Below are 23,280 nucleotides of genomic sequence, written 5' to 3'. Positions count from 1 at the left end.
TTCAAAATCCCAAGTCACCATTCGTATTTTTGAAAAAGTTCGATGACGGAACAAGATGGCCTTTCCAACCGTCCATAACCGAGGACGCGGCTATTCGAATAGGTTTAACTCTGCAGAGGTTGTACACTTGTGCCACAACAATTGCAATAGTTCGTCAGGTAATCGTCTCCTGATTTATCGTACGCAGACGCGAACTACCAATCCTAACCTTTCATTTACATACTCTAGTATAGGCACCTCTCCCCATGAGCTTGGCCTCCCGGTGAAGACACGCGGTCAGCCCGGAATCGCACAGGCTTGGGCCGGACATTCACCTCATTTCACGTCATTTCACATCACTTCACCAAGACGGAGGCAGCCTCGGCATAACCCCTATGACGCTTGTTTAGAGGGAACCCATACTAAAATACATAAGTTTCCAGCTAAGCCTTACCCGTATCTGTATTGTGGGGGTACTTGTAAAATTGGAATGGTATCGCATCCGAACCCAACCATCGTTGTTTTAGTAAAATTCACCAAGTCATTCACCAAATATATTCACCTTCAAAATCTTTCAATAGAATGACTCATCATTCCAAGGTTTTCAAAGTCATTTCAATTCACAAGTTCCCAACTAGAGTAGTCACTTTTAATATTGAGCACTAGCCACTAGTTATGAGGGGTGCTAAGTATCTTGGAGCTTGCTAGGCTAAGTGTGATTCTCTTGTACTACTCTATAATTCAACCAAGTGAATCATAAATCAAAAAGTAACTTTGATAAATAAAAACAAGTAAAGCTTGTAAAGTAAAAACTTGGGATAGGTTCATAAAGTAAAATGTAATGGTGCCTTGCTCTTGTAGAGCTTTGCACAAGGGAACCTTGCAAGAGTGTTAGCTTGCCTTGATTGGTGATGTGATCAAAGTTTTCTTGCTCTTCCTCTTGGTAGAAGACCTCTTCCTCTTGATAGTCTCCGGTACTAGCGTCTATAAACGAATACGAGGATACAATCACCAAACAACACTTAAGTATTCTTAATTAGCCTTAATGGCTCACACAATTGATCTAGCATCATTACTTAGCATTTATCCAACAATTATACTAGGGTTTCTTTATTTAACATTAGGAAAATAATTTCCTCTCATTGAAAATTGGAAGTAGGGTTTATCTTTGGTTTGGAGAACTAATTTCCTCTCATTGAATTCTTCTTAAGATTTAATTTCTCTTATGAATAATATATGACCTAGGTTGACCAAAGTCAACCTCTTCATACTTATCATTTGAGGAAAATGATTTAAATGAGGTTCCATACCTCATGCAATTTAATACTAACATGGTAGTGATTTAATGCCACCAAATAACTCAATATGAGATTATATAGACCATGGTCACTACCTCATGTTGAATTACTTGAGAACTAGATTTAAATGTGAGGAATACCTCTCATATGTTTTAACGCATAGTTGTAACTAATTTAGTAAAAACTAAAATTGAGGTGATTTAATATTCTCAAATAACCAGGGAGGATCCCATGTTGACCAAGGTCAACACTTCACACTTAGTATTTGAGAAAAGGGATTTAAATGAGATTCATCTTCTCATGTGATTTAAATAACCATTGCAATTTAAATACTATTTTGATTTAAATTCTACAAGTGAGAAAGTATGAGCCTAAACATTTAAAGGTCAACACATTACTTCATATCACTTGTGAGAATGATTTAAATGAGGTGCTACACCTCATAGATTTAAAATTCTAAAATTTGGATATAGTTTAAATGGGCTAGTATTGACTACATAGCCAATATTTTGATTCTAGCCCATGATCATGTACAGAACATATATCATATTTGTACATAGTAAATTAAGGTTTGTTAAATGTGAATTATTTCAATTGGATTCACTGCAAAATTCAAATTGGTTGATTTTTAAGATTTATTTGAATACAAAAAAGTATCTGTTTTGTTATTTTTGCTATTCAAAAACTACACAACATATGAGGTTGAATCCAGTGGGGTTGGTTAGGGCAAAACATAAGCTTTCTGAATATATAAAATTTACTAAATTTGGTTCAGTAGAATTTGAACTATTCAAAATATAGGACAGACCAGTATTGATAAATGGCTGAAACAAATTAATTCAAATAGGGGAAATGGGCTTAGGCGGGAAAGCAAATGGGCCGCGAGGTTTAAAATTGTGAAACTGGCCCAGCCCAGTAACGGTTCACCGCCGCGGGCCAGCTGACATGTGAGGGGCCACCCGTCAGTGGCTAATAACTGCCGAAGCGGTACCTGCGAAGGAGGGCCGTTGGATTAGGCGGACGATCGACGGTCGAGCGTCGCTGCCGTCGTCGACGGGGAGAAGGGCGTGCTGCGCCGGCGAGGTAGGGGGTCGGAGAGCGCTGGAGGTCGCCGGCGGTCGAGGGAGGGGGTCGAGGCGTCGTTGGCGAGGGTGAATAGGCGCCTGGTACAGTGGCGGAGCTTGGGGCGACGTGGATCAACGGATTGATCTGCGGTGGGCTTGCGGGTCTCCGGCGAGAAATTGGAGCTCACTGTGGAGTAATCCGTGGGGAGAAGCGGTGGAGGAAGTCGAGGAGAGGTAGGGGAGCAGATGGTGTGAAGGAAGAAGGGGCGGAGGAGCGCTATTTATAGAAGGGTGAGGAGGCCGGCGGGTGCTGAGAGGGGTCGCTCATGGCGCGGCCGCTCCGGCGATCGAAGGGGCAAGCTAGGGGGCACGCGAGGTAGGCGACGGCTAAGGGGAGCTAGGGAGCGTGTTGGCGTGGCCAATGATGGACGGGAGCGTGCTGGCGTCGTTGAGGGCGTGCGGTACGGGCGCGGTAGGGTCTCGATGATGGCGACGGCGACAAGGCGGCCGCGGGCTATTGATCATGTCCGGTAGGTAGCTGGTGCAGAGGGCCGTGCGTGTGCAAAGTGAGAGAGGGGTAGGCGGACGAGGGCGACGGGTCGACGGCGTGCTCTGGCGCGTCCAGAGACATGCCAGGGCGTGCTCACCGCGTGCCTGGCACGTTTTCTGGCGCGTCTGGGCGCGCTTCGTTCGGCCAATGCTGTGGCTTGGAGGGCTAGGGCAGGGTACGGGCAGTGTCCTCGTGCTCCATAGATGCTTGTAGACATGGTGTAGGGGAGAGGAGAGGCTCAGGTTGCTCGAGTGCAAAGGTGGCCGGCATGGTGCACGGCAAGCATTGTTTAGGTGTTTCTCCACACTTTAAACGACGGTGCAGGTACTGGGATTGATGCAGGGGTTGCAGGAGTTGATGATCATCACGAGTTAAAAGGGGTTTAGGCCAAAATCCGCTGGACAATAGCAAGTATTGAAAAGTCCAGATGCTGCCTGCAAGGTGTTCGGAGAAATGGCCACAAGAACATTTTTGTGGAAATTTGCAATTCTTTTTGGTGAATCTCAAAGATATAATTAAAGAGAAAGAATGGTGGTGGTGGTGGTCAATTTGGTGAAGATTTGCAAAGTTTCAAAAATGAGGTGATCTTCTTCTCTCTCTCGGGTTCCATCTTTGCACACTTATTCTGGTCAACCTAGTCAACTTCAGCAGGGATGGTCAACAGGAAAGTTGTTGACCTTGACTTGGTCTTGGATGACATGGTCATAGTTGACCAAGTTTAGTTTAAGAAATGAGAAATACAGAGGGGTAAAGTGGGGAACATTTTATAAAATGGCAATATGACCATTATCACATGTTATTGAGATTTGATTTTTCCTTTGGTTTGATTCTGGTTTCTTTGTGTCAATTGTGTTTGTTTTTGATATATAAGAGTTTTACAATCAATGGCACAAGCCAAAGTGGCCTTTGGTGAAGATTTGTAATTTGGCATAATGGGTATGTGAGTGAAATTGGGATTTTCTCCCTATGTGATTTCTCTTCATTTGAATTGACTTTGATTGACTCTAATGTGATTCTTATTGGTTTAGAAACATTTTCAAACCATTGAAACCAATTCAAATGGTCTTGTTCAAAGATTTGCAAAAATGGCCATAACACATAAGAGGTGATGTGTCACTTTTTATATTTTTGTAAAGTGTTGATCTTGCTTCACTTGGACATGGGTTAGGGTCAATTTAGGGTTATGTGAAGTTTAGAAATGGTTGCACACCATTTGGTCAAGGTTTAAAGTCATAGGGCAAGAATTGGGTATTATGGCTATGTGTCACATATGCCTCTATGCATATGTTGCATTTCATTTTAAATTTGACTTGACTTGACCCCTTTGGTGTTGTTGAGTGTTGAAATGGTATATGGAAGTGATCCAACCATTCACATCAGGTCCTAGGGTCAATCTTCTCAAATTCACAAATTTGCATTTTACTCTCATATGCCTCTATGGCATTTTTAGTTTCTTTTTAATTTCTTTGGAAACCACTTGGAATTGGTTTGAATAGCCTTGGATAAGGTGTGTGAAGGTTTTCCAAACCTCTAAACAAAGTGGAAAGTTCTAGGGTAAAGATTTATAAAAGTAGCCATAGGCACATATGCCTCTTTCTTATTTAATTTCCTTTTATTCTATTTTAACTAGGGTGGTGAAAAGAGGGATGAGGTTTAGGGTTTAGTGTGGTTCACAATGGTTCACCACCATTTAGCATAATTAAAAAGGTAGGGTTCAAGATTTACCTATTAGGGCTATAGGCCCCCATATGTCTTCTATTTTATTTTGGTTTCTCAAAAAATAGATCCAAATGATTTTTGGAGAAGATTAGGGTTTAAGGTTTTTCTTATTTGACTTCTTTCTCTTTTATTTTGTTTGGTTGGTGATCTTCACTTGATCACTTTAGGGTTTTAGGGTTTAGCACATAAGCCTAATAACACTCATCATGGCAAAACACAAGGTTTAAACAAGATCTATATGTATCCTACTTAATTAATAAAAGTTTTTGTTGGTTCCAAAATTTGGAACTAGGGAAGTGCATTGTCTTTATTTTGAAATTTTTGGGATGTTACAGCAGGGCACAACCTACGACATTCCAGTGGCGTTCAATGCTCCAGATCTGGCGACAATAAACAAAACGAGCGCGTCAGCAGTAACGTGTTGGTGACATGTGTACATAACAGGCGTCGTCAACTCTGGTGTTCCTGTGACGGACTTTGTTCCATACGAAATGTTGTTACTATCTCGCCGCTGATGGCCAGCCATGTTACGAGTCATTTGTCATTAATAGTTCACCAATGACAAATGGATTTTAACTCACCTTGTTATTAATTCAATTGTATTGATGAATAATATTTTTCCTGATCATCTTTGGTATATAATAACCTGCGACGAGCAAGTTCTTTTTTGATCATCTCTGCTATAGCATTAGACGTGACCAGCCATCACCACAGTGTCTGTCACTATGTTTTTAACGCTCACGTGTATATTTTCCTAAACGATAGGTTTTATGGAATAAAATTATAAATTTCATATTCGCCACTCTTTAGTCCTGGTAGTTATAACATGGAGGACAATCATAGTGTTTTCCTGCAAATAAAATAGATTCAGGTTCAAATAAGAAGTGGACAAGAATCTAGAGCAGAAATTGGATAGGACATATTATGGTAATATTATTACCTCCTTTCCATTATTCTTGTGATGGTTTTAGTTTAAGATAAGAATTATGAAACGGATGGAGTATATTGCAAGGATTTCAGATCAAGAGGAGTAATCGGCTAAATCGACACTATTTCGACAATTGGGAGGAGACGACACTTACAGTGATGTCATCGAGATGACTTGGTGTACCGTGGGAGTACTCTTCAACAAAGGTACTGCTACTCCGTTGAACGATCTCGGGGGATAATGGGGCACAAGGATCTTGCAACCTACAAATATCAGCGGATTTCTAGGAGTTTTCATATATATGGCTGCACCATTCTTTTTTGCAATTAACACCATTGAGGTTCAAATAACCAATAGCATGCATGTAGAGACAATTACAACATTAATAATGAAACAAGCCAACGAAGGGGGATATAACCATCACCAAATGAATCACCTAGGTTATATGATGTCATTCCATTTTTAACTGAAATAGGGCATTCACTACGGAAGAAATATATATTTAAGCAATGAACCCGCTGGATAAGAAAGAGGCACAACGAGTTCATAGTTAAGAAAAAACAAATTGTTTGTGTAAATCCACAAGTTCTTGGGTTTTGAAGATCGGTTTCCCTGTCACCTGATCATACCGTGCGCGGGCCCTCAGAGAATCCTTTGTGGGCCCTAGCATGATGCAATACATAGGTGGAGCTCTCCCTGCTAAATGAGCATCTTCATCCTACTTGACCCATAGTTTCAACCTCTCTAAGTAACCAGAAAGGCAGAGTATGTCGGTCATCCTTTTTTCTCTGAGCATGTCCTTCCCCCATTCACACCTTTGGTTGAAGCCATCATCCTCCATTCTCCAAACTTTCTGCTTTCCAATGTAACAGCATCCCCCGAGCATGTGGTTGGTCTTCTTCATCCGCATATCCTTCCCCCAATACACACTTCCAACCTTTACTGGACTGGCAAGAAGATCTCGTGCATCCAGTATAACACGAACCCGGCCGGTCTAGATTGGCACTCCATGTGACAGAATGTTGGCCACCTTTCAGGTTCCTCTATTCCAACAAGTCACCTTTCAGGGTTCTCTACATCGGCAAATCATCTTTCCGGTTCCTCTACCCGACCAGTAATATTCAAGATTTCCAAACCCGACGGTATAATATTTTTGAAACACAAACAAAAATGCTTAATATTTGTGGAATTGTCGATAAAATAATATTATTATTTAAAAAATCTCCTTTCTTGTAAACAGTAAAAAATGTTTTGTTTTGTTTTATCATGATGAAAAAACTGTCACAACAATATTATAACACTGAATAATATAATCTATACAGATGATAGTTCCTGTGGATTCTACACATCAGAGTTTGTCTAATATCTGGCCGCACCTTAATTATGCTGTTAAACTCCCTCTACACTTCTCTGCAATCTGCACGCTATCCTAACTCCTAAGTAAACTAAGCAATTACACGATAGACAGACTTGAACAATGGTGATACCAGGCCACATGCGCGGCGGAGCAACAGCCACTCGAAAAAAGCATCACTACAGCAATAGGATTCAGCGAAAGTCCTTGCTTGGCACCCGCAGTACACGTGACTGGAATCATGTGTCGAAATGTCAAATTATACAGGTCGAGCTTGTATTCTCTGCTCACTCTGGTCAATCAGCGGTATGTGTCTGCATCCGGTTCGCAACCAGTTGTGCGGTAGGTGCAAACATGACCGATCCTGAAAAGGTAAATGGGTATTAGTACTAGCAACTTTGAACCGAAAGATGTACAAAATGAGAACAAACTGTCAGGATTAGTACCTGGCACAGCATTAAAACCATTGATGGTTTGGTGCTTTGCAGGCCATTCCTGAACATTATGGCTGCTCTTCATCTCGACAGCGTGTTCGCCTCGGTCTGCTGAAACCTGCGGCAATGATCCACACTGCATGCTTGATAGTGCTTGAGAATCGGTCCTGGTCTCGGTAGAAGCATATGGCGCAACATGCGGATGAGGCCCTGCTGAACGGATTGCGCTGGCAGGATCAACAACAGTTTGCTGTTCACTCGCTGTGCTGGTTGGTGGTGTTACTGATGTCGATGATGAAGTCGGTACAGGTGGCTTAAGTGTGTTTGGTGATTCATCATCTCCTACCCACCCGCGACCAAACATCATTCCAGGACGAATGGCCTGTTCAATTCGCTTTGATGCAACTTCCCAGCCAAGAGGGCCAAGCTGTGCAGCAAAACGTGCCAGACTGCGGGGATAGGACTGCTGCAACTGAACCCCGATCTGGTAAAAACATTGTGTTAGACTGAGAATAATAGTATCTTGCTGTTCGCCAATGTTAACAAGAACTTAAAACTATATTGGCATATCATGAATATCTTAGGAGACATGACTTGTGCTGGACACTCAACTGGTACAAGAAGCTTCCTTGTCCCGTTGTATGAGCTTGGCAGCTCATATATTGAACTGGATGGTTGGTGCTGATAATATGTAGTTCGGCGACTATCTTCTACCAGAGCTGGGTTCTTCCCCATTTTTCCTGACCATTTACTCCCAGACCCTGGGACAAAAGGAAGACATCAAACAATGTTAACAGGGCAAACAAATTGGTCAAACTGAATGAATGTCTTCCTTCGACAACATCCTATTAAATGCTGATTTATTCAATATAATAAACAGAACCTGAGTAATCTTCAGCGCTTTCCAATTTGCGCCCGCTGGACCAATTGTGCTCACTGCTTCTATTGCCAAAAGAAGCTTTCAGTACATCTGCAATCCTCTGTTGTATATCAAACCCCAAGTGTGCATGAAGTCCGGTATTTCCAGTAGTAGCGAGTGTGGACCTAGAAAAGTCTGTAGTAGGATGTTCTGCGGGTGGCCTCTCAACTTTCGGCTGCACAGTGTTCTTTGGAGGCCTACCCCTGCGACGTTGTGGTTTTGGTTCCAGTTCTGGTAATGGTTCAGGTTCTGGTTCACTGGCATCACTATCTTGCCTAAGATTCTCAAAGTCCTTCTTAGCAACCTCTTGAATAGCCCGTGCCTATATTACATGAAATGTGAATAATACATATGCCACATCTCATGGTTTTACACAATCATGATAATATAAATCTGAAAACAAGGTTCGATGTTTGACCTGTCGATAGTATACTGTGTCTGGTGAATTGTAGCACATCGCGTTTGATGTTATCAAGAACACATCGTCCTGCAAATAGGCAACCTATGTCAAATTGATTGAGCTTGATATAATACAAATATCATTTTGAGCTTAGTAGAACTTTGATTATACACGGTAAAAAACATTTGATTATATATTAAATACTAGGACGCCTATTTTCAACAGCGAGTCTAAGTATCATATATTCTTGAGGCATAACTTGCATGACCATGACCACGGTTTAACACAACGCATGGAACCAGCTTTCGGTCGACAGCGGCTCGGTATTTCATTTCCGCACAACACTTTTCTATTTGCTGGTGTTTGTTTGGGCTTCTGCTTTTAGTGATCTGAGGACTAAACTGAATCATTGGTGAAAACTACAGATCTATGATTACAGATCCAATATTTTCCAGGTGGTAAGAGAGGTGGTAGCGATAAATAACTAAATCAAGTAGCAGTGGTGGCAGAATGCATAACACACCAAACCTAGAAGTATGAAAGTTCAAACTTACTCACTTGACCAAATGTCTCCCACATATCAAACTTCAATCTGAAGTCCAACATACTTTGTTGTTGACTACTACCATGACATACCATTTCATAAGAGGTCATAAAGAATAAGCATATTCCATGTTGTTGCAATTTCTCATATTCTACTACTTCCATAACAAGTAACAGAAGCAGTACATGTAATGTATATAATTTTTATATAAGAAGTATAACTTGGAAGTTTGTAGTAAATATTGCAGAAGCTTCCACCCCACTGATTTGTGTGTTTTTCCCTAAACAATTTATCATTTCATCTAGCCTCGAATTTATGGAAAAGTTTTTTTTACTTCACAACATGCGCTTTCACTAGATCACTCTTTCCAATAAAACTCAATATAATATCAGATACCTTAGATGATTCCTTAGTAGTTATATAGTTTAAACAACTTTTCACATAAGTGGATATACAGATCACACAAAGACAACGGCAGCAAATAGGTATGATGAAAGATATTTGTGTGATGTTGTCTCTGGAGTAGAATACAAGACTCCAAAGACAACAGTAGGCAAGATATTTCTGAGCAAGCAAGGAGATACCATGATTTTAGTTATTAACTACTGGACTATAAGAACCTAGCAAGAAAATGTTCCTATGTAAGAATGAAGGAGAAATGTCAGCACGAGAAAAACACACTAGCGTCATGGAGTTGATCAGTTATCCAGTTGATATAGCAACTAAGATAACCAAATTCCCCGCAAATTCCTATGAATGCCCTCAATTTTTCTGCCTGCTAAATGTGGAAACCCAAAATAACCAAGAAAAGCACAGACAGCAATGACCACCAACAAACAGATTCTACACTAACCTCGAATTGCTCAAGTTGGCATATGCACCCTTATCAAGCTTCTTCCGAAGAGTCGAAAAATCCATTGGGTGCTTGACAATATCTCTGTAGTCGGGCAGCTGACAATAAATGCACAATCACACACAAATCAGTCAGCTTCCGGGAAACAAAAGCAGCAAAAGAAACAGTCGTGTTCAAGAGCAAACCTCTTCATCATCAACCGGCTCCGAGAACACGCCATACGTGTCCTTCCTGCAGGGAAACAAGAACCCAACACTCAGATAAGACTGTTCTAGAGCTGCGAGTGGAGTGAAGGGAAGAGCAGAGCAACTCACTTCTGCAGCCTATCAAGGATGAAGACCAGTAACTTTTTGTCCGGCAGGGGCGTGGTGGGGCCGGAATCTGACGGCTCTGCCGAATGAGAAAACCCACCCACGACGAGCGCAGGAAACAATCAGAGGCAGGAGCATTTAATTAAACAAGAACAAACCGGAATGCATCCGGCACTACTACAGGAGTTTAAAAATGGCATCTTCGTGGACATTCGTCCAGGTGTTGCTACTAGTGCCATTTTGCTCCAAGAAATCTGAAGAAGAATAAATGCATCGGAGAGGAAACCGACCTTGACGCCCATCCGTCGCTATCCTCCTCTTTTCTCCCTGCAGATGCAGATAATAAAAAAGATATAATTTTTTTAAAAAAACAAGGAGACAAAATATCTTGAGAGGAAATCGAGGAGAAAAGGCGCCAGGAAAAGTGGGGCTTGCGTTTACCGGCGCCAGTTACCAGGTACTACACTGCAGATCCGACGCGAGATGGAGCGAAATTTGGCGCGAAAGGCAGGGGGAACCAGCCCCCGAAAAAAGGCATGCCTTTAAAAGCTCTGCGGCGATCCGCTTATACTACTATGAAAAAGAAATGGAATGCGCCAATTATTGGCGGTGCGAGTGATGCGAGTGAGGTTTTTGGTTTGTCCAGCGAATGATTGGGAGAGAGCTCAGGCTGGAGCAGGGCGGCGTTGACCACTGTCGTGGCGGCGGAGATGGGGGGCAGTAAAATATAAACACAGGCGCGAAGCCTTTTTGTGTGTGCCTAAACTAGCATGGAGGATTTCGTCGGGCGGGGCGGGGCGGGGCGGCGCAGATCCGTACGCGGCAGGGGCGGAGCGGTGCCGAATTGCGCGAATTGCGGTCGGAATCGGGCGGATTCGGGCGGGGAGGGGGCAGATCAGGAGGGGAGGGGAGGGGAGGGGCGCCCACCTTGGATGCTGATCCGTCGTGGAGGCCGACGACGAGGCGGAGCTTCTTGTCGCGGCGGTGGTCGTCGTCGTCCGAGTCGTCGTCTCCCGAGTCGGCGTCGTCCGGGGCGGGGTTCCGGCGCGTGGAGGTCCGGCGCTGCTGCCGAGCCTTGGACTCCTCCTCCTCCTGCTGCAGCTTCTGGAGGCGGAGGGTGCGCTTCTGGATGTCGAGCAGGGAGGGGCGGCCCTTCTTCTTCCGCTTCCGGCGGCCAGGCGCAGGCGCCGACATCGCCGCCGGCGGCTGCTGCTTGCCCATTGCCCACCCGCGGACGCGGAGGCGTTTCGCTCCTCCTTTTTTTTTTTAATTTCGTTTTTACTTTGGTTGCGGGAGGTTGATTGAGGGGATCGCGTGTGCTGGGGGGCGTGCTGGTGGGTACACTTTTTTGGTTTCCTTCTTTTTCTTTCTTCTTTTTTCTTTTGTCCTTTGTAGAGCACGTGAGGTCTGCGTGGTTGGGGCTGGACTCGGATTCGTATTGCAATCCGTATATGTAATTGTGTCCGTATAGAGGTTGGACAAGTACGTACCACTCTACCAGTTGGAACTGGGGTGATTTCTCATAATTATGGACAGGAATATTAACCTAGTGTTGAGGCTAGTTAAATCTTTGCTGGCAGATAGAAATGCCTCTAACTAACAAAATATGAAGGAGAGGGTGTTGTATTATTATATTAATAAATAACTTGAATTTTAATAGGAACACTAAGGGCGATTTTTTTTTAAATAATACGATTTTTTTATTTAATTCTAGGAATAGCGCGTGATTTCAAAAAAATTCGAAATCAGGATGTCGGTCGGCAAGAAATCGACCGATCGGGACAAAGAATGGGCCGATCGCCAAAGTGACTGATTGGTGTGGCGAGCAGGGGCAGGCCGACCAGCGCCTTGTCGGCCACTAGCAGGCCGATTGGCCGGTACGCCGCGGACGCTCGCCTCCCGTGTCACGTCGTCTCCTTTTATTACGCGCCGCAGACGCTCCCCGCTGCACTGTGTTCTCTTCTTCCTTCCTCCCTGTTCGTTTGCAGCACACGAAAATAGCTCGAAGAACTCTGCGTTTTTCGCAGATCCCCAGTGATTTAGCCAATAAAACTTCACCATTTTGCTGGTATTAGTTGAGGGAAGCCCGATCTACAGATGGGTTAGGGTTTGGAGGCGTTTGGTGGTGCTGTTTAGCAGCAATGGTGATGAAGTGGTGGAGGTTGGTGGTGTTGTAAGGGGCTGAGCTGCTGCTGTGGATTGGTGGTGGTGCCGAGCCGTGCGTGTCGTTCGTCTTCTGCAGTTGGAGAGCCTGCTCACGCTACAAGGGTAAATCCTAATCTTTGCATATTAGTGTTAACTGTGTAGGTTTATGTGGGCTGGTTGTAGTGTTAGTGTATGTATGTGCTTTGTAGTAGTTACGTTTGTTGACGTGGGCGGAATTTTTTTAGGTGAGCAAAGATGGCAGATGTAGTGAAGATAGTATTTTACTATGGTATGGGTAGTGTCCGATCAAATGAAATGGGAGTTGATCTGAGTGAGTTCAAATATGTAGAGATGAGTATGACTGCTCCTAGAACATGGACAATTGAGCAGGTGAAGGACTGGTTGACAGAATGTTTCGGGCTTAATCCAGAAGTGCATACAGTGGGTGTGCATGCATTGTGGACTAAGTCGGTATCAAACATTTTGTGGTATCTGAGGCCTGTAGATGATACCTCTAAGTGGGTGAGCTGGTTAAAAGGGTCTGAAAGGAGAGGAACTAACCCTGTGGCATTAGTTCTTTCGGTGGCGAAGGAGGTAGCACCTCCTGAAGGAGGTTACAGTGGAGGAGGTGGTTACGAATCAGGTCAGAGCAGTCAAGCACCCGGCGGTGGCGGTGATTACGAGCCTGAACAGAGCAGCCATGCGGAAGATGTTTATAGTGGTCAGGGTGATGGTTACACAGGAGAAGACGGTGAGGTTGATGGTGACGAAGAAAATGGATACAGGCAGAATCAGATGGAAGAGGAAGATACAGAAGGTGAAAGTGATGCTGATGATTCCGATGCGTCTGATGATGGGGAGGAGGTGCCTATTCCTGGCAGATGGAATAATAACTTTTCGTCTGCAATGACAATCAATGATGGCCTTGATTCTAACTGGGAGTATCACCAGAACAATATCGCCGTAGGGGCCCTGTTTCCGTCGGAGCGGCATATGCAGGATGCAATAATTAAGTGGGCAATGGCGAGCCAGAGGCAGCTGAGAACAACCGTGTCATCTGGAAAATACCTGACGATGGAATGTGTGGACATCAATTGTCCCGGAAGGGTGCATGGGTATGTTCCTAAGTATGACATAACATGGCGTGTGAGCGACTTTGTGCCGCACAGTTGTGAGCTTGCAAGTATCCGCAATGATCATTGCAACCTGTCGTCTAATCTCATAGCTCGGCTGCTGTACACTGAAATAGTGGAAGGACAAGCCATGAGAGTAAACGCCATACAGAAGAATGTTAAGAAGCATCATTTTTACACCTTTTCTTATGGCAAGGCTTGGAGGGCTAAGCAGAGGGCGATGGAGATGAGGTTTGGTTCGTTTCGAGACGCATACGACGCTGTTGTTCGTTTGCTTGCCGCAGACGCAGGCGAGGAATCCAGACACATATGTGAACATCCAGGACTTGTTTTTGCCGGAGTCCCCATCTTACAGGGTTCTGCATAGAGTCTATTTCTCGTTCGGTGTATGCATCGAATCATTCAGACACTGTCGACCCGTGTTATGTGTCGATGGCACGTTTCTGACCGGTCAGTACAAGGGTCAAATCTTGACCGCCATTGGAATGGACGGAAACAATCAAATCGTGCCACTCGCTTTTGCTTTCGTGGAGAGTGAGAACACCGAAAGCTGGTTATGGTTCTTCAGGCAGCTGAAGATTTCAATTGTAAAGGACAAGCCGAATGTTTGCATCCTTCATGACAGGCATGCAGGTATACTGAAAGCTATTAAGACACTAAAAGAGCCTGCGCAAGAAACGCCATGGATTGACATTGAGAGCCGTTGGTGCATGCGCCACCTGGGGGCCAATTTTTACACACAATTCAGGAACAAGAACCTTATGAATGTCTTCAAGAGGTTGTGCATCCAGAACCAGCAGTGGAAGTATAATTTTTTGCGTAGCAAACTGCAGGAGTTGACGAAGCAAATAGTTGTGCAGAGGAAAGCAGCTCGAGATGCTAACATAGCAGCACATATTCAGCAAGGCAAAGCAGAACAACAAATGTAGAAGCACCAGCTGACGAGGCACCCGAAGGTCTCAGGCGACTTCTGTTCGGATTTGACCCGCCTGGAACAAGGAGAAGGCAGGGAAGGCAGATTAAAAACTTTGAGCAGTGGATAGAGCATGAGCCTACAGAGAGGTGGTCTTTGTTGCACGACACACATGGAGCTAGATACGGCGTCATGACAACCAACCTCGCAGAGTCGTATAACTTTGTGTTGAGAGGCAACAGAGCTTTGCCACTTACAGCTATAGTAGAGGGTATTTTCATGGGCACAGTTAAATATTACAGAGAGAGACGTGAGAAGGCTCGGATGCATATGGTGAACAACCCAAACACACCATATTGTTCGAAGATTATGGAGTACATGCATAAGAAGAAGGAGAAAGCTAAGCACCTTGCTGTTGTTCAAATTGGGAATGTGGAAAGAAGGTTCGAAGTCCGCTTACCTACAGATAGGTTCGGGTGTGGTAATCCGCAGAGGACGCATGATGTGAAAATTGGTAATGAAGAATGGCCAACTTGCGATTGCACATGCAACAAACCAAAGTTGCTTCATCTACCTTGCTCACATGTGTTAGCTGTTTGTGGTGTCCTGGGGATGTCGGAAATCTCATTCGTCTCTCCGTATTACCTGAAGGAGGCCGTGCTACGCCACCCCCACGACAGCCCAGACTACGCCGTCCCCCCGGCTGATGTATCACCTATGTATGAGACATTTATGTATGCATGACTACTGTATGAGACATTTATGTATGCATGACTTATGTATGAGATATTTCTGTATGCATGACTTAGGTATGAGATATTTCTATATGCTTAATTTCCCGCCACTTATCTCCCGCTCACATCTTCCGTTTCGTGCTAAATCAATAGTACTTTATTAAAATAGCGCAGAAAATTAAGATACAATAGGGCTGAAATTTAAATACGGCTTATCACTACAACGGAATTGAAGATACATCAAGAAACTAAAAGTAAAACTAAGAACGCAGCACACCCTTTCCCTTGCCCTTCGAGGACTTGGCACTCTTGCCCTTCGACGATGCAACTTTCTTCGACTTCGTGCTAGGCTCGAAGTCGTCGTCCGAGTCGACGACCGGCGGTGCAGCACTCTTGCCCTTCGAGGAGTTGGCACTCTTGCCTTTCGACGATGCAACTCTCTTCGCCTTGCTGCTAGGCTCAAAGATATCATCGTCGTCCTCGCTCTCAGCCGCCCACCGTAATGGATATTTCAATAACTTTTCCTTTTCTTCTTCATCCTTCCATGTTAGTGTCTTCCACTTCTCATTCAACCTGATAAGCTCACACCTTATTTCCCGTGGGCTACGAGCAGGCATCTTCCGCAGTCCAATTCCAAAAGACCAAGTCTCAAATTCCCTACCCACCTTTCGGAGCATGGCGTCGCTACTGATGAACTCCTCGAATGTCTCTACCTTACTCTCCCTCATCACATAGCGGGCACTGTCTAGAAGAGGTTTGGCCATGAATTCATCGAAACGATGGGGGGGGATTCTTGTATGGGGGATCCATCTTGTAGAGACAGCACACTCAAATACAAGGAGACGGTGTGGGTTTTTATAGGCTAGAAGGGGTGAGTTTCGGCGGGAAGATGTGAGCTGCAGGGCTGTGGCGGGAAAAATGGGAGGGGAGAAATGGAGGGGAATTTGGGCGGGAAAATATGGCGGGGAATTTGGGCGGGAATAAAGTGGCGGTCAATTTGGGCGGGAATACAACGGAACTTAAACTGAAATTAAGATACAATATAGCTGAAATTAAAATACGTCTTATCACTACAATGAAACTTAAGATACAACGACAAACTAAATCTGAAATTAAGATACATAGCCAGTACGACACACCACACTATTTTCCCTGCGTCCACCGTGGCCATTTTCCAGACTTGTCGCCGCGTTCTTCTGCTGCTTGCGCCTCAGCAGCTCTTTCCCTTAGTCTCTTCCTCTCCGCTTCACGAGCCTCCCTGCGCACCTCTTCCTCTGCAAACCTACGTGCAGCCTCATCATCCATCCTCTTCTGATTCACCTCGCGATTACGAGCTTGGTCTGCCCTTAGTTTCTGGATCTGTCTCTCTCGCTCTGCTTTAGCATTAGCACGAGCCTTTTCCTGACGCTCCTCCTCAAAGAATGTTGCCCACGCACGCCGGTGTTTCTCCTCAACCTCCTGGCGCGCCCAATCCGGCTGCTCCGTGTCTATCCAGTGAAACCATTTGCATAGGGGCGGGGGAGACTGCAACACAAACAGTAACATTAAATCACATTCATAAATTAATTTATGCCTACATAAAATTATGTCGAAACATACCGGCGACCTGGTGGACGACGAAGCTGAACTACGGGGTGGATCATGCTCATAGCTCGCACACATGAAAAATTTCATGCCGAACGAATCAGAGAAATCATCCACCTGCTTAACCTTAGCAAGACGGCCGCACCAACACCGCTCCGCAGTCACACCCGGGGGCAAACTTGCAGCCTTCGCCTTCACCGGCCTTAACTCCTGGTCGAGCACAAGACACTCATGATGGCTAAGGGTGAGCCAACAGAAAAAATAGAGAGATAGAAGCACTTGTGCAGCGATGAGTGTCGATGCCTGCTTTTATAGGGAAAAATCCGAGAGCGTGGCGGGAAAATATAGCGGGAGATGATGGCGGGATAAATTTGGCGGGAGATGGTGGCGGAAAGGGTGGCGGGATAAATTTGGCGGGAGATGGTGGCGGGAAGAAGTGGCGGGAAGGGTGGCGGCAAAGGGCGGGAGGGAAATACGGCGGTGTGAACGGGAGCGGGAGAAGATATGGCGGGAAAATAATGGGGAGAAGTGCCAGGAGATATCCCTTGTAATAAACCTAAACTAAATACATGCAGTGATGTGATTGTAGCTGGCCGATCGGTCGGTAGCTGGCCAATTGGTCTGTAGCTGACCAATTGGTCAGCTATCGACCAATTACTTTTAGGCCTGGCAGGCGCAGAGCAGCCGGCTTGTAATCGGCCGGCTACTAACCGATCGGTCAGTAGCTAACCGACTGGGTCACACTTTTGCACTTTTTTAAAATCGCACGCTATTCCTAGAATTAAATAAAAAAATCGTATTATTTAAAAAAAATTCGCAACACTAAGGTCTAGTTTGACAGCAAAGTATTTCTAAAACCCAAGTATTTATGTGCGTGGAAATGTAATACTATGGTTTCTTGATACTCTAGTATTTCTCGGTTTTTACGTTTGGAGAAGTGCTATTTTACCATCCCCTTTGACGGATTATGATTCTGTAACATTCCAGTATTTAGAGACTAGAAATAGCTCGAAGATCGATATGTGCATTGCATTCATGCATAGAAAATCCGGAGAATTCTCGCGCTTTTGTTTAAACATGTCATCAGAGGGATCGAGGTTTCTCTTATGCCGGTGGAATTGAGTTAGGTCATCGACGTGAGTGCGATAAGTTTCGATATGACCTTTGTTAATTTCAGAGATGTTGGGGGGAACAAGTTAAATTCAATTCAAAATATGAAATTACAAATTCAGATACGAATGTGAATTGGAATTTGAATTCTAAACAAAGTAATTCACTTGGCAGTATATCAGACAAATGCCCAGAACAGGGATAAACATCAACTCCAATCATTGCCTGCACAAGCAGGAAGAGGAAGCAAGTTTGTCTTCTTCCACTAGATACAGAGAACCACACAGGCAGCACACTCACCACATGCAGGTGGTGTGTTGTCACCACCACAAGAACTGCTCAATAGTATTTGAGCAGCACCACAACAGTACTAGCAGTTCCCTAGTACACAAACACACCCAGCCGCATAATATGTACCTCATACCAGCAAGAACATCTCATGATCCACAAGAACAACACACTGGTTAAACCACTGAAATCATCAGATAGATCCTAGGAAGAAGTAGAAGCAGCAAGGAGGTGCAGGCATGCCACAAGAAGCAGGCTATTCCAGAAACCAGAAGACCAAGCTTCTCTACAGCAGCAGGTTGCTATATAGCCAAATCCAACTATAACATATAAATTCATCAGTGGTATAGATCACAAGGATCTATCACAGGTCATATTTGCACTTGAAAATTAATACAAGCATCCATAAGGGTTTGTTTGGGGAATTTTAACATCATCTGATCATGGTTATGATCTTAGCCTAATACATCACTTTACATAATCTACCAACAACACCAATCTTGCTAAATGGATATTTCTTCTGTGCACACTCCCAGGAGGTACCACAGAGTGGATTAAACCTAAGCAGATGGCACATGGGCAGATTTTGCAAGTAATAAAATAGGAAAATCTCAAACTATAAATCATCAGTTTAAATTGTGAGAGGTGATTCTCTCAGTCTGCATAGAGATGCTATGCCTGATCATCACAGAGAAATAAGAGCTATGCCATAGTATCTGTTCTTATTACAAATCCGAGCCTCAGCCTTTGCATCATCAGCTAAAGCAAGCATAGGTATGTCCATTAAAATCAACTCAAGCATCATTAGAAGCTTGGGATGGATCATATCATCATCATGTGGTCACTCAATTGTGGCACTACAGGATAATCATGACAGTGAGATAGCACATGGGCACGTATGTAAAGAAAGAAAAGACAATGAATCGATGCTACAAGATCATCAGCTTAAGCGTAAGAAAAGCCACCATGAATAGGCATACAAGCTCACAAGGCAACAATCAAGTAAATGACCAAGCTGCAAGCAATAATAAGGGCATCTTATTTGTCTGTATTTCAATAATAATCAGCAGAACGTTAAGCTATCACAGCCAGCTCAAGCTTACTCAAACATGCTCACAAGTAACTGGATTCAATTATCTATGTTCAGCTTCACCAGTAACAATAACACAGCAACTCACTCATACTAGGAGTGAATAAACATCCAAATGAAGGCACCTTATCAAACCTAGTGCATACATCAGTCAATGATGTGCTTGATTGACCCAAGCATACCTCACAGGTTGCTGAGATGAACACTTCATCCAAACTGAAACAGTACTGCGCACAGCAAAATTAACGCCTTATGCAACAGCTAGTAACTAAGCTGAAGCACCCACAAGCACAATACCCATTATCATCCAAATAAGGGCACAACTCATGTACAGCAGCAAACAGAGCAAATAGGTCAATAGTTATCAAGCTCTAGGATGTTAATTAGGGTCCAAGGAAAACTCCCAGGCCAACCAAGTGGCAAGCACAACGGTTCTACATGCAAACCGCTAATGATTTGATACCAGAAATATGATCCAGAGTAGTGACAAGCAATTTAAGCCAACAATTGGAGTCCAGACCAGAGCCTACTCCAGGGCTCCAAAACTAAATAGTACTGAACCATAGACAGGGAAGGGAGAGGTGTAGCTCACAGTGCAAGAGGTGGAGTAGACGCCGAGGTTGCGTCTGCAGCGCCGTCCCGCCGGCGTCTGGGTAAAGGTGCGTCGAAGACCAGAGGGCCAGAGGGAGGCGCAGCAGCGCCGGCGACATTCGACACCACGGCCAGCTGTTAGGGTTAGCGAAGGGCAGGGCCGCGCGTGAAGCAGCAGGCGCTGGCGGTGGATACCGTGGCGGCGTCACACGAGTGGGAGACGGCGCCAGAATCGACCGGCGACGGCCGTAATTGGAGGCGGTCTAGGATTAGTCTGGGGCGCGGTTGCGAGCGACAGGGGCGTCGCGGTGAGGGGGATTTGGTGGAGAAGAAGCGAGAGGGCGGCGAAGCCTCGACGGTGAGCCGCGGCGACGGAGACGGCCGGCGACCGACCGGAATCACAGAGCGGCGACCACATCGTTGGAGAGAGAGAGCGAGGATAAAGGGAGAGGGTCGGACCAGGCTTGACCAGAGCCAAGTTGGGCCACGTCCGGCTGGACCAGTTAGGCTCAGTCCAAATTAGTCATTCTATATTTTTTTAGGAAAATCATTTAGTATAAATAAATTAAGTCACAATAAAATCCTAATAAAGAAATATTGGAAACAGAAAACTCCTAACAGTAAATAAAAATAAGTAAATTATAATAATCATTCATTGTACTATATTTTACCGACCATATAAAATCAACCATGTATTATGCTTTACTCTTACACATTGCATTTCATGTTCTACTAAATATCTAGAAACCTAATATACAACTAAAATTGTTTCTTTCATGTCTTCACACTATTCAGTAATAATAGAAAAGAATCATGATAAATCCTAAAACAAGTATCTCTTGTTTCAAGTCTTCACTCTTCTACTCATCATAAGATATTCTAGATAATCCAAAACCTTAATAAGTACCTTGAGTGTGAAACAATGCTAAAAGTACAACACATAACAAAGAACTCACCAAACTCAATCAACACACAATTATTGGAGTTATAGCGGGGTTTTACCAAATGCATAGCATATATTATGCATAATAGCATCTTGCATTTCTTTAAACATTGTCCTTACCGGACAATGATGCTATTTTCAGAATTTGGAGTTTCACCGCGAGTAGAAGCTTTTGATTTCATTCTACCACAGTCACAAGGCAAGTTCATCACTTGCTCATGCCATTTGATTATTTTTATCAAATTAGTTGCAAAGTACTATTCGTATCATTGTTGCATTGAAAAGCAAAATATTACTTTTACAATTATGAATATGACTATGTGGTGGGCAATGAAACCATGGTTTGAGTGATGGTGGAAGTTCCATTGCTAATGGGTTTATACTCATCTAGGATTAACAAACCTGTAACCTAAATAGATAGGGTTCAGCTATAACAAACCTGTACTCACCCGTTCCCTCTTGAACCTCCTGCTTAGATTGGGAAGCAACCGAAGAAGAATCTTCTGTAGAACTCGAAGATGGAGGAGTCAACTACTACGGGGAAATGGACTCATTCAACGGAGTCGAAGGAGTCAATTTCTACATCAACCAGGAGGAAAACATAGACGAGGAGTAGAAGGGAAGCAATTCCCTAACCCTATAACCTAAATAGATAGGGTTCAGCTATAGCAGCATTAGCAAGCCAACTAGTAATAAAAGTAGATCTAGTTGTAGTCTAGCCTACGAGTTATTTTTCTGGAGTTTTATTTGCAGTTTTACCTTATTGTATTACGAGGCTGTGAAGATCTTTTGTAACAAGTTAGAGTTGTAACTCTATAGACATGCCTTGGACTCGCATATGTTTCTGTTGTACCACTCTGAGGGATGTAATACTAGTGGAACGGTATTTCATTGGTGTTATGTCAACGACTTGCATACTACAACATGCAATGGTATGCTGGGTCACCACAGATTCATACATGAAACTATGAAAACAAAGACCGGCCTAGATGGGGATGCTGCTCAGCGCCAATACTTGATCGGTGTACGCCTACATGGATGGTTGATATACCTTCGATCCGAATTAACAGATTCTAGTATTAACGTTTTTTTCTCCTAGGAACCCTAGGTTATTGAATCCACAGAAAGATCGCTTTCGGTGTAAGATCACTCAGGTGAGACTTCTAGTTTTTGTTTAACACTTATTTTACCAGACCAATGGATTCTTGTCTTTGGTTGTATATGGAGATAGGCCTGGGTTTCAGGTTTCACCCGCAGTTGTGTGTTAGTAGATGGGATTTAATTAAAAGATAAAATGAAGCTCACATGTAACAATAAATAAATATATATATATCAAGGTAAAGATACAACATAACGTAGGCGATGCATCCTAATATGCATCGTGATGTTGCATGCTGCGGTTTTCACGGATTAATTGTCTACCCCGAGTTCCAGTGCATCACCTAGAGTCTTGTGGTATTATGATAAATCAGACAATAACCTTAAGTTTTATGACGTCCTATTACTCCGTAGATGCTAACCACACTATCAACCCATGAATGTTGTCACTTAGGCATGTCATCAAATCATGCAACTAACTCTACTCAAATCATAATACATTTACCAGTCTATACCCCCATATTGCATAATATCTCATAATTAATTATATGCACATAACGCTGCGAGGCTAGGCCTTAGTCCATTGCCCAAGTGGACTACTCACACAAAATTGGATCAACAATAATAAACATTGTATAATAAATCTCATAGAGATGGATGATGATTAATCTTACAATGCCACCAATCATGAATCAAATCTAGATTACAAGTGAAGAAGATGATGATGAAGCGGTGAAGTTAATGGAGGCGGCTTCGAGGCTTCGGTGGAGATAGAATCTAACTATGGCAGCGACGAAGTGAGGGTTTTCTCTGCGTGTGTCTCTCAAATGTCTCGGGTCCCTTCACATGTTATATTGGGTTTGATGAGGTCGAGCTACCAAAACATGGTACGGCCAGGCCCGGGTCTGACCGTACTAGTGGTGGTTAAGTCTTCTGCGATTCTCTTGACCCTAGTTGACTTCGTGATATTTCAAGGCCGTCATTCTTCATTAAATTTCCCTGATTTTCTCCTAATTACTTCCATTTTTGCAAAAAATAAATAAAGAAGGAGATTTGCACATCTTGGCATTAATTATCACTTATTAGTGAGTCTAGGAAGATATTTGCTGCATGTTGTAACGAAATATCCCGGTTTAGAGGGAGATAATGTGGTTGTTTTCATGAGCCATGGACATGCCAAGCTTAAACCTTGAGCATCCGCGAGCAAGGTACAAAAACAATAAGGAACTTAGAGTCTAAACCGAACTTCTTCTCCTAAAAGCTTATCATAGATAGATTAATGGTACGATATTATGAAA

At 43.7% G+C, this 23,280-nt stretch overlaps 1 long non-coding RNA gene and 1 pseudogene across 1 annotated transcript; one reads left to right on the top strand and one right to left on the bottom strand.

Annotated features, from left to right (window-relative positions):
• Positions 1 to 6,808: 6,808 nt before the first annotated feature.
• On the bottom strand, positions 6,809 to 11,650 carry LOC127302855 (uncharacterized; annotated as a pseudogene).
• Positions 11,651 to 18,354: 6,704 nt separating this feature from the next.
• Positions 18,355 to 21,775, top strand: LOC127302854 (uncharacterized). Its single transcript, XR_011745804.1, has 3 exons — positions 18,355 to 18,558; positions 21,027 to 21,083; positions 21,361 to 21,775. It is a non-coding gene; the product is annotated as an uncharacterized lncRNA (long non-coding RNA).
• Positions 21,776 to 23,280: the final 1,505 nt, after the last annotated feature.

The sequence above is a fragment of the Lolium perenne genome, chromosome 5, assembly GCF_019359855.2.
Source record: "Lolium perenne isolate Kyuss_39 chromosome 5, Kyuss_2.0, whole genome shotgun sequence".
Lineage (NCBI taxonomy): Eukaryota > Viridiplantae > Streptophyta > Magnoliopsida > Poales > Poaceae > Lolium > Lolium perenne.
Note: the sequence above shows the minus strand (reverse complement) of the source record. Positions and strands in the feature narration are given on the sequence as shown.